General features: G+C 39.9%; 1 long non-coding RNA gene across 1 annotated transcript in view; it reads left to right on the forward strand.

Annotated features, from left to right (window-relative positions):
* LOC135362301 (uncharacterized) overlaps positions 1 to 6269 on the forward strand; it is a 15040-nt gene extending 8771 nt beyond the window's left edge. Inside the window, exon 3 of the long non-coding RNA XR_010406828.1 lies at positions 4333 to 6269. This is a non-coding gene — a long non-coding RNA (uncharacterized LOC135362301). The remainder of the gene's footprint in view (positions 1 to 4332) is intronic.
* The last annotated feature ends 2937 nt before the right edge of the window (positions 6270 to 9206 follow it).

Below are 9206 nucleotides of genomic sequence, written 5' to 3' on the forward strand. Positions count from 1 at the left end.
TGCCCCCGCTGTGCTTGGCTGAGTTCACAAATCTCTTGTAACCTGTAGCTTACCAGTCACTTCTCTGGCTCTCCTCTCCTGCTAAGCCTTGTTTCCTGGCAATAATGAAAACCTTCTGCCACTGCCAGAGCCACGTTGGTTTCGTGGTTTAGCAAAATATTATCCACCACCACCATAGGGGCCAGAGCTTCTGCCTCCAAAATTTCCTCCTTTCATGGGTCCAAAATTTGAAGAGGGGCCAGAGCTTCTGCCTCCAAAATTTCCTCCTTTCATGGGTCAAAAATTTGAAGATGCTCCCATCATTACCAAATCCATGATATCCATCCACACTGCCACCATATCCACCACCACCTTGGTTGTCACCAAAGCCACCTCACCCACTGAAGTGTCCTCCACGACCAAAGTCATCATTCCCACCAAAACCACCTCCACAGCCACCACTACATTTCCCAGAACCACTTCGACCTCTTTGGCTGGATGAAGCACTAGCCATCGCTTGCTGAGATAGGTCTGTCCTTACTTAACAGTTGTGGCCATTCACAGTATGGTATGTTATAAAAGCAAAGCCTCTCTTCTTGCCACTGCCTCAGTCAGTCATGATTTCAGTCACTTCAATTTTCCCATACTGTTCAAAGTAATCTCTTAGATGATGTTCCTCAGTGTCTTCTTTAATGTCACCAGCAAAAATCTTATTCACAGTCAAGTGGGCGCCAAACCAGGTCTTTGAGAATCTTCTTCTGAGACAGCCCTCTTTGGTTCTACAACTCTCCCATCCACCTTGTGTGGCCTTGCATCAATGGCTCCATCCACGCCCTCCACAGTGGCATGTGTGACAAACACAAAGCCTTTGGGGCACTTGTTTTGTGTCCCTCATGACCACACAGTCCGTGAGCATTCCCCATTGCTCAAAATGGCTCCTCAGACTCTCATCCATTGTTTCAAAGCTCACACCTCCGATGAAGAGCTTCCGCAGCTGTTCAGGCTCTTTGGGAGATTCTAATTTAGACATGCTGGCAGTGGAAGGGTGGACTTTAACGAGGCTTCTCAGTGGCATCCACGGGCAGAAAGGCTCAATTGTCATCATTTTAAAAGATAGTTTTTCATATATAGAAATATGATTGATGTGGGTGTTTATTACATAAGCCATTTTTTTATGCTAAGGGATTAACATAAAACATTAAAAAAAAAAAAAAGAACATGGCTGCCTCAAGGCATGGAATGGGGTTGGTCATGTGGGACTCTGAATCCTGCCTCCTCTGCAAGGAACCACCCAAGCAGGACTGTCTCCTCATCTGAGGACTTACTGTGATTTAGTGCCAATCACAGATCTGGTTAGAGGAAGCTAACTATCTACACGTTAATGTTTCAGACACTTAAACATTTAAAATTGATAAGCAGCAAATAGTCAAACACAATCTCTTCTTTGATGAGGTCAATGTGTGACCACATGAAAGGAAAATTTTCCTTTCAGGTAATAATTTGAGATTGGTTTATTTATTTTTATTTTTTATTTTTTTTTAAGATTTTATTTATTTATTTATTTGAGACAGAGAGAATGAGAGAGAGAGAGCACATGAGAGGGGGGAGGGTCAGAGGCAGAAGCAGGCTCCCTGCCAAGCAGGGAGTCCGATGCAGGACTCGATCCAGGGACTCCAGGATCATGACCTGAGCCGAAGGCAGTCGCTTAACCAACTGAGCCACCCAGGCGCCCATGAGATTGGTTTATTTTATCCCAACTCTTTGCAATCAAATAAACCTAATTTTTGAGTTAAATAAGTGAGTTCTTTTTTTCTTTTGTATTTTTCCTGCTTCTTCTGTCTGCACTAGTCTAGTATTATAAATTGTAATTCCTTAAAGACATTCAGACAAAGGTAGACAGTATGATGGAGATAGTGCCATTTGGTGATCTAATACTGGGGTTGGCAAACTTTTCCTCTAAAGGTCCACATAATAAATATTTTAAGCTTTGTGAGCTATGCAGTCTCTCTTAGAACCACACAAGTATGCTGTTGTAGAGAGAAAGCAGTCATAGACGGTACCTGAATGAGTGGGGGTATGTTCCAGTAAAACTTCATTTACAAAAACCGGTGGCAGACCACATTTGGTTTATGGGCCCTTGTTTGCTGATCCTCACTCTCACATAATACAAGATGGAGCTTTAAGACTATGTCTCTTTAGCCTTCTGTCTCACACTACATGTCCAAGTGAGCCTTGTGTCGCAAGTAAGTCAAGGAGGAATTATACAACATGTATGCATATTCTCTATTATGGCTTCATTAAAGTTTGATTCTGTGACCAGACAGCAAGAACCAGAGTTTATGTTATGAAGATGTGGGGCTATAGCACACAGCTGGCCAGACTGTACCCCTCCCAAAAGGCTTTCAGCCATGGGAGCTAAGAGACATGGAAAACCAGCTAATGCTCTGCTGCAGCCACCCAGTGGAAGGGGTGTCTTTTCTGAATTCTTCCATCTAGAGGAGGAGGAGTCTTCTAATGTGTCTGCTGGGAGGGATGTCTTTTTCTAATTCCTATAATGGTGTATGGAGTATGTACTAACAGAGGCCCTGTGGAAACCTAGGAACCTGACTCATATCCTTCCCATTCTTGTGGGCTGCCACTTAAAAAACAATCTTTGCATGGTTCTTTAATAAGAATTAATTTGAAGCCATAGGGTTTGGCACCATAATCCAGGAATAAGACAAATCAGGCCTGAAAAATATTAAGGGTAGCTGTTAACAATTGACTGTTGCAACCAGAACATTGTGAGATTGTGTTTATTCTCTCTGATTTTGGTTTTAGTAAACTGTCATGGACTTTTTAAAATCCTAGCCCTCTGGAACATCTAGGGAAATTATGTAGTTTGCATAATGGGCCATTATTCTCAAGGGGATCAAATGCTGACTTTGGATAACAGTGTAAAGAGTTTCAGATTGTGTATACTTGGTTTCCAATGAGATCCACCATTAAACTGTGATCAGTTGTGTAATCATTTGCTTAAAATTTGCTCCTTCTTCATATGACATCAATGAAAGCTGTGTTGCAATTTGTTAAGAAAAATGCTGGCATCGACTTGTTTTGTTTACTTAATGGGGTTAGTTTTATTATTTTTATTATTAAAAAATCCTCATAGAAATTAAAACAATAGTGAAATATATAAAGGAAAAACTGAAGTCCTCCATGTTTTCTGGCCTTTGTGTAATGCTGAGAAAGAAGGGCCCCAAGTCAGGGTTATAAAAAAATACATTCTTCTACATTTTCTTCTAGTATCATTTTGTTTTGTTTTTGTATTTAAATCTTCAGTGGGATTGGATTCTGTTTTGGGGTATGTTGTGAGGTAGGGATTTGACTTTTCCATCTAAATGAGTAACTAGTTTTCAACCATTGATTGACTACTCCATCATACATTAGTGTGCAGGAGAAGTGCTTTATGTGTACTTCCATTGTGTCATACAGATTATGAAAAAGGTGTTCATCTCAAGGGTGGAGCTTTAATTGAATCAATAAGTTTTACTGCTTCATCAAGAACATTCATAAATGAAACTGGTTTGTTTGTTGTTGTTGTTTTTAACTGAAAATGCCTAATGGGGGTGAATACAATGACCATGCCCACAGCTTGATTTATGTCAAGGTACCAGCAGTTGTACCCACTATTGTCTTTATATCATCAGTGCAAATGTCAGCACGGTGTCAAAGGAGAAAAAGCAGATAGTATTTTAGTATTATTATGACAATAATTTTTGACCTTGCAGACCTTCCCAAAACCCAGCAGGAGAAGAGAAATAGGACTACTGCCATGGTCTACAAGTTCTATGAGAATAAGAATTCTGTCCATCTTTTAGGAACAGTTTCAGAAGAATAGGTATTAATTATTCTTTAAATATTTGGTAGAATTCCCCTGGGAAGCCATCTGGCCCTGGGCTCTTGTTTGTTGGGAGATTTTTGATTACTGCTTCAATTTCCTTGCTGGTTATGGGTCTGTTCAGGTTTTCTATTTCTTCCAGGTTCAGTTTTGTTAGTTTATACGCCTCTAGGAATGCATCCATTTCTTCCAGATTGTCTAATTTATTGGCAATAGCTGCTCATAATATGTTCTTACAATTGTTTGTATTTCTTTGGTGTTGGTTGTTATCTCTTCTCTTTCATTCATGATTTTATTTATTTGGGTCCTTTCTCTTTTCTTTTTGATAAGTCTGGCCAGGGGTTTATCAATCTTATTAATTCTTTCAAAGAACCAACTCCTAGTTTCACTGATCTGTTCTACTGTTCTTTTGGTTTCTATTTCACTGATTTCTGCTCTTATCTTTATTATTTCTCTTCTCCTGCTGGGTTTAGGCATAGTACTAGAAGTCCTAGCCTCAGCACTCAGACAACAAAAAGAAATAAAAGGCATCTGAATCAGCAAAGAAGTCAAACTCTCACTCTTTGCAGATGGTATGATACTTTATGTGGAAAACCCAAAAGACTCCACCCCAAAACTGTTAGAACTCATACAGGAATTCAGTAAAGTGGCAGGATATAAAATCAATGCACAGAAATCAGTTTCATTTCTGTACACCAATGACAAGACAGAAGAAAGAGAAATTAAGGAGTTGATCCCACTCACAATAGCACCCCAAACCATAAGATACCTAGGAATAAATCTAACCAAAGAGGCAAAGAATCTGTATGCAGAAAACTATAGAATACTCATGAAAGAAACTGAGGAAGACACAAAGAAATGGAAAAACATTCCATGTTCATGGATTGGAAGAACAAATATTGTGAAAATGTCTATGCTACCTAGAGCAATCTACACATTTAATGCAATCCCTATCAAAATACCATCAACTTTTTCACAGAAATGGAACAAATAATCCTAAAATTTGTATGAAACCAGAAGAGACCCCGAATAGCCAGAGGAATGTTGAAAAAGAAAAGCAAAGCTGGTGGCATCACAATTCTGGACTTCAAGCTCTATTACAAAGCTGTCATCATCAAGACAGTATGGTACTGCACAAAAACAGGCACACAGATCAATGGAACAGAATAGAGAGCCCAGAAATGGACCCTCAACTCTATGGTCAACTCATCTTCGACAAAGCAGGAAAGAATGTCCAATGGCAAAAAGACAGTCTCTTCAACAAATGGTGTTGGGAAAATTGGACAGCCACATGCAGAAGAATGAAACTGGACCATTTTCTTATACCACACACAAAAATAGACTCAAAATAGATGAAAAACCTAAATGTGAGACAGGAGGCCATCAAAATCCTAAAGGAGAACACAGGCAGCAACCTCTTCGACCTCAGCCGCCGCAACTTCTTCCTAGACACATCACCAAAGGCAAGGGAAGCAAGGGCAAAAATGAACTATTGGGACTTCATCAAGATAAAAAGCTTTTGCACAGCCAAAGAAACGGTCAACAAAACCAAAAGACAACTGACAGAATGGGAGAAGATATTTGCAAATGACATATCAGAAAAAGGGCTAGTATCCAAAATCTATAAAGAACTTATCAAACTCAACACCCAAAGAACAAATGATCCAATCAAGAAATGGGCAGAAGACATGACATTTCTGCAAAGAAGACATCCAAATGGCCAACAGACACATGAAAAAGTGCTCAACATCACTCAACATCAGGGACATACAAATCAAAACCTCAATGAGATACCACCTCACACCAGTCAGAATGGCTAAAATTAACAAGTCAAGAAACGACAGATGTTGGCGAGGATGAGGAAAAAGGGGAACCCTCCTACACTGTTGGTGGGAATGCAAGCTGGTGCAGCCACTCTGGAAAATAGTATGGAGGTTCCTCAAAAAGTTGAAAATAGAGCTACTTTATGACCCAGCAATTGCACACTGGGTGTTCACCCCAAAGATACAAATATAGTGATCCGAAGGGGCACGTGCACCCTAATGCTTATAGCAGCAATGTCCACAATTGTCAAACTATGGAAAGAGCCAAGATGTCCATCAACAGATGAATGGATAAAGAAGACGTGATACACACACACACACACACACACACACTGGAATATTATGTAGCCATCAAAAAATGAAATCTTGCCATTTGCAACAACATGGATGGAACTAGAGGGTATTATACTAAGCGAAATAAGTCCATCAGAGAAAGACAATTATTATATGATCTCACTGATATGTTGAATTTGAGAAACAAGGCAGAGGATCATAGGGGAAGAGAGGATAAAATGAAACAAGACAAAACTGGAGAGGGAGACAAACCATAAGAGACTCTTAATCTCAGGAAACAAACTGAGGGTTGCTGGAGTGGAGGGGGATGGGAGGGATGGGGTGGCTGGGTGATGGACATTGGGGAGGGTATGTGCTATGGTGAGTGCTGTGAATTGTGTAAGACTGATGAATCACAGACCTGTACCCCTGAAACAAATAATATGTTATATGTTAATTTAAAAAATTTAAATAAATAAATAAATAAATAAATAAAAGAATTCTGTCCATCTTTTTTTTTTAAAGGTTTTATTTATTTATTTGAGAGAGAGAGAATGAGAGAGAGCACATGAGAGGGGGGAGGGTCAGAGGGAGAATCACACTCCCTGCCGAGCAGGGAGCCCGATGTGGGACTTGATCCAGGGACTCCAGGATCATGACCTGAGCCGAAGGCAGTCGCTTAACCAACTGAGCCACCCAGGCGCCCGAATTCTGTCCATCTTGCTTGTCATTGCATCCCCAGTGCCTAGCATCTAGTAGGACAGTACTAATAAGTACTATAATAAGTACTTATTACCACCTGTATCAATTAGCTTTTATTGTAATAGTTATGTATAACAAATAACCACAAAATCTCAGTGGCATTAGAACAGTAAGCATTTTCTACTCTGCATGTGCTGGTTGCCTGGGGTTCTGCTGATCTTGGCTGGGCTCATCTGGGCGGCTCTGCTTCTCACCTCTGGTCTGTGTATCTGCTGGACTGGCTTATGCTTTATGCCTCTCATCCTCCTTGGGCCAGCAAGCTAGTTAGGGCCTATTGCCCAGACACAGAGAAAAACCTGAAATGCACTGGGCCTCTGAAACCTTGGAAGAGGCACACCATCACTGCTTCCCATATATTTTTGCCTAGACAAGTCACATGGCCAAGCCCAGAGCCAAGGGACAAGGAGGTATGCTTTGCCCACAGTAAAGTCCTGGCAAAAATGTGGATGCAGAGAGATAGGGAGGAAGAACTGAGACCAAACTACCAATAGGGAGACCAACTCATCCCAGTTTGCCTGGGATTTTTCTGGATTTACCACTGAAAGTCCCACATCCCAAGAACCCCCTCAGTCCTTGAAAAACTGGGACAATTGGTTACCCTAACCATTTCAAGCTGTAAACAGGTTGAAATTCATATGATATGGGAGCTGGTCCCATTTAAATTATTTCCCCTTTCTCAAGCATTGTAACTTTGGTTGAGAATATTTAATAGAAAACACCTGGTTATAATGGGGGGGATAAATCTTTCATAATCATTTTAACTCTCCACTAAAGAAGACATATTCTGTGTGTGCAGAACCATCGGGTCACACATTAATATAGTGCATTTTACTCAAACACATTTTTAAACCATATACTAAGAAAATTCTATTTTAAATGTATACATACTATATCATTTATATGTGATAAACCATGGTAGCAATCTCTTATATTTTGCAAATACCTTTTAACATTTTCTTCAATTCAGTTCATTTTTATATCCTTAATCATAAAACTATAAAAACAAGATGATATTGTTACTGGCACCATGTAATTATGTAACAGCTCATTGGGCAAGAAAGAGCACATTTAAAGGAGTGATGTAAGCAAAGGATATTTTGGGGGGTATTAATGACCTTGGGTATCGAAGCTGAGAGACTGAAACAAATTTATGGGGTTACACTGCATCATTAGCAGTTAACACGCAAGAGGGAAATAATAAATCAGCTGAATCATTGTAAGAAAATTGAATATTGTGTAGAGAGATTAACAGAACTACAGAGGAATTGAGAGACATATATGCCTGTTGCTGGGAATGGTAATGAGAATATCGGAAATGAATGGTTCTGCATGGTCCTTGAAATATCATTACCTGGTATTCATAAAGGCCCGTTCCCATTTGTATTTTCCCTTAATGTAATACATGTGTTTGCATCCTTGTTTGGTGAAATTGTTTGAAATATGTAAGAAATGTTCTCTAATTCCAGTTGAAAATAACAATGTTCCAGGAGCTCAAAAGAGACTTTAAAAAAAATCACTGGTGCTTAAAAATATGCCCTTTTAAAAAGGTAATATTGGAAACCAATGAATCCACTCTTGCTCTCAAATGAAGATGAATATTTGTTAAAAGGATTGACTACCACTACAAAAAAGACATCAATGGAAATGTATCAAAAATGAAATAACAATTAAATATACATTATATGTTGGGAGTATTTTCATTCACTATCATTCTTAGCACAAGCGAATAAATATTTAATACAGAAGAATAAAGCCTTATACTTTAGTGCAGCAAAGATCTCAGTATAATGAAGTCAGCTGCCAATGTCCCATTTATTTGGAGCAACTTGAATTCAGCAAAATCTGAGGTCAGCAAAAATATGTGGATGGTTATAACATTTATCATTGCCACAGCCCTAGAAAGTTGATAGAACCATCCTGATTTGACAGATGAAGAAACAGGCTCAGAATGGTTAGTGGTTAGGCAATCACACAGCTTGTAGGTAGCAGCGTGGGAATTGACACCATGATCTCCTAGATCCTAATCCATTGTTCCTGCATCTGTATCTCACCGGGCTCCAGATGGTGCCAAAAATGTACCTCTCTTAGAGGCTTTCCCTAATGTCTCTCTGTCATGTACATCCCTTGCTTTTGTCTGTTCAGTATTCGCCAGATGAGAAACTCCTCCCCATTCCACGTAGTTCTGCCGGGGCTGGGAACGACAGTGCCTGCCTCCCCAAGCATACAGGCACCCATACTTCTGTTCTCCCTAATGCAAGGTTGTGCTATCACTGGATTGGGCCACTCTTAGTACCTGTTATTTTTCCACGAATTCATCCTTTCCATGAATTTTCCGAACTGAGGTAAGACAGCTTAATCAACCAGTCTCTCTGACACTCTGTCTCTATCTCTCTTCTCTTTGTCTCTGTCTTTTCCCCCTCAATCAACCATAAGCAATTAGTCCTTGTAATTTTTCCACTCCACCCCCCAAACTCCCAACAAGGCCCTAG

Source organism: Mirounga angustirostris, unplaced genomic scaffold (assembly GCF_029215605.1).
Source record: "Mirounga angustirostris isolate CCGP_5_RB_7025 unplaced genomic scaffold, mMirAng1.0.hap1 SCAF_1, whole genome shotgun sequence".
Taxonomy (NCBI): domain Eukaryota; kingdom Metazoa; phylum Chordata; class Mammalia; order Carnivora; family Phocidae; genus Mirounga; species Mirounga angustirostris.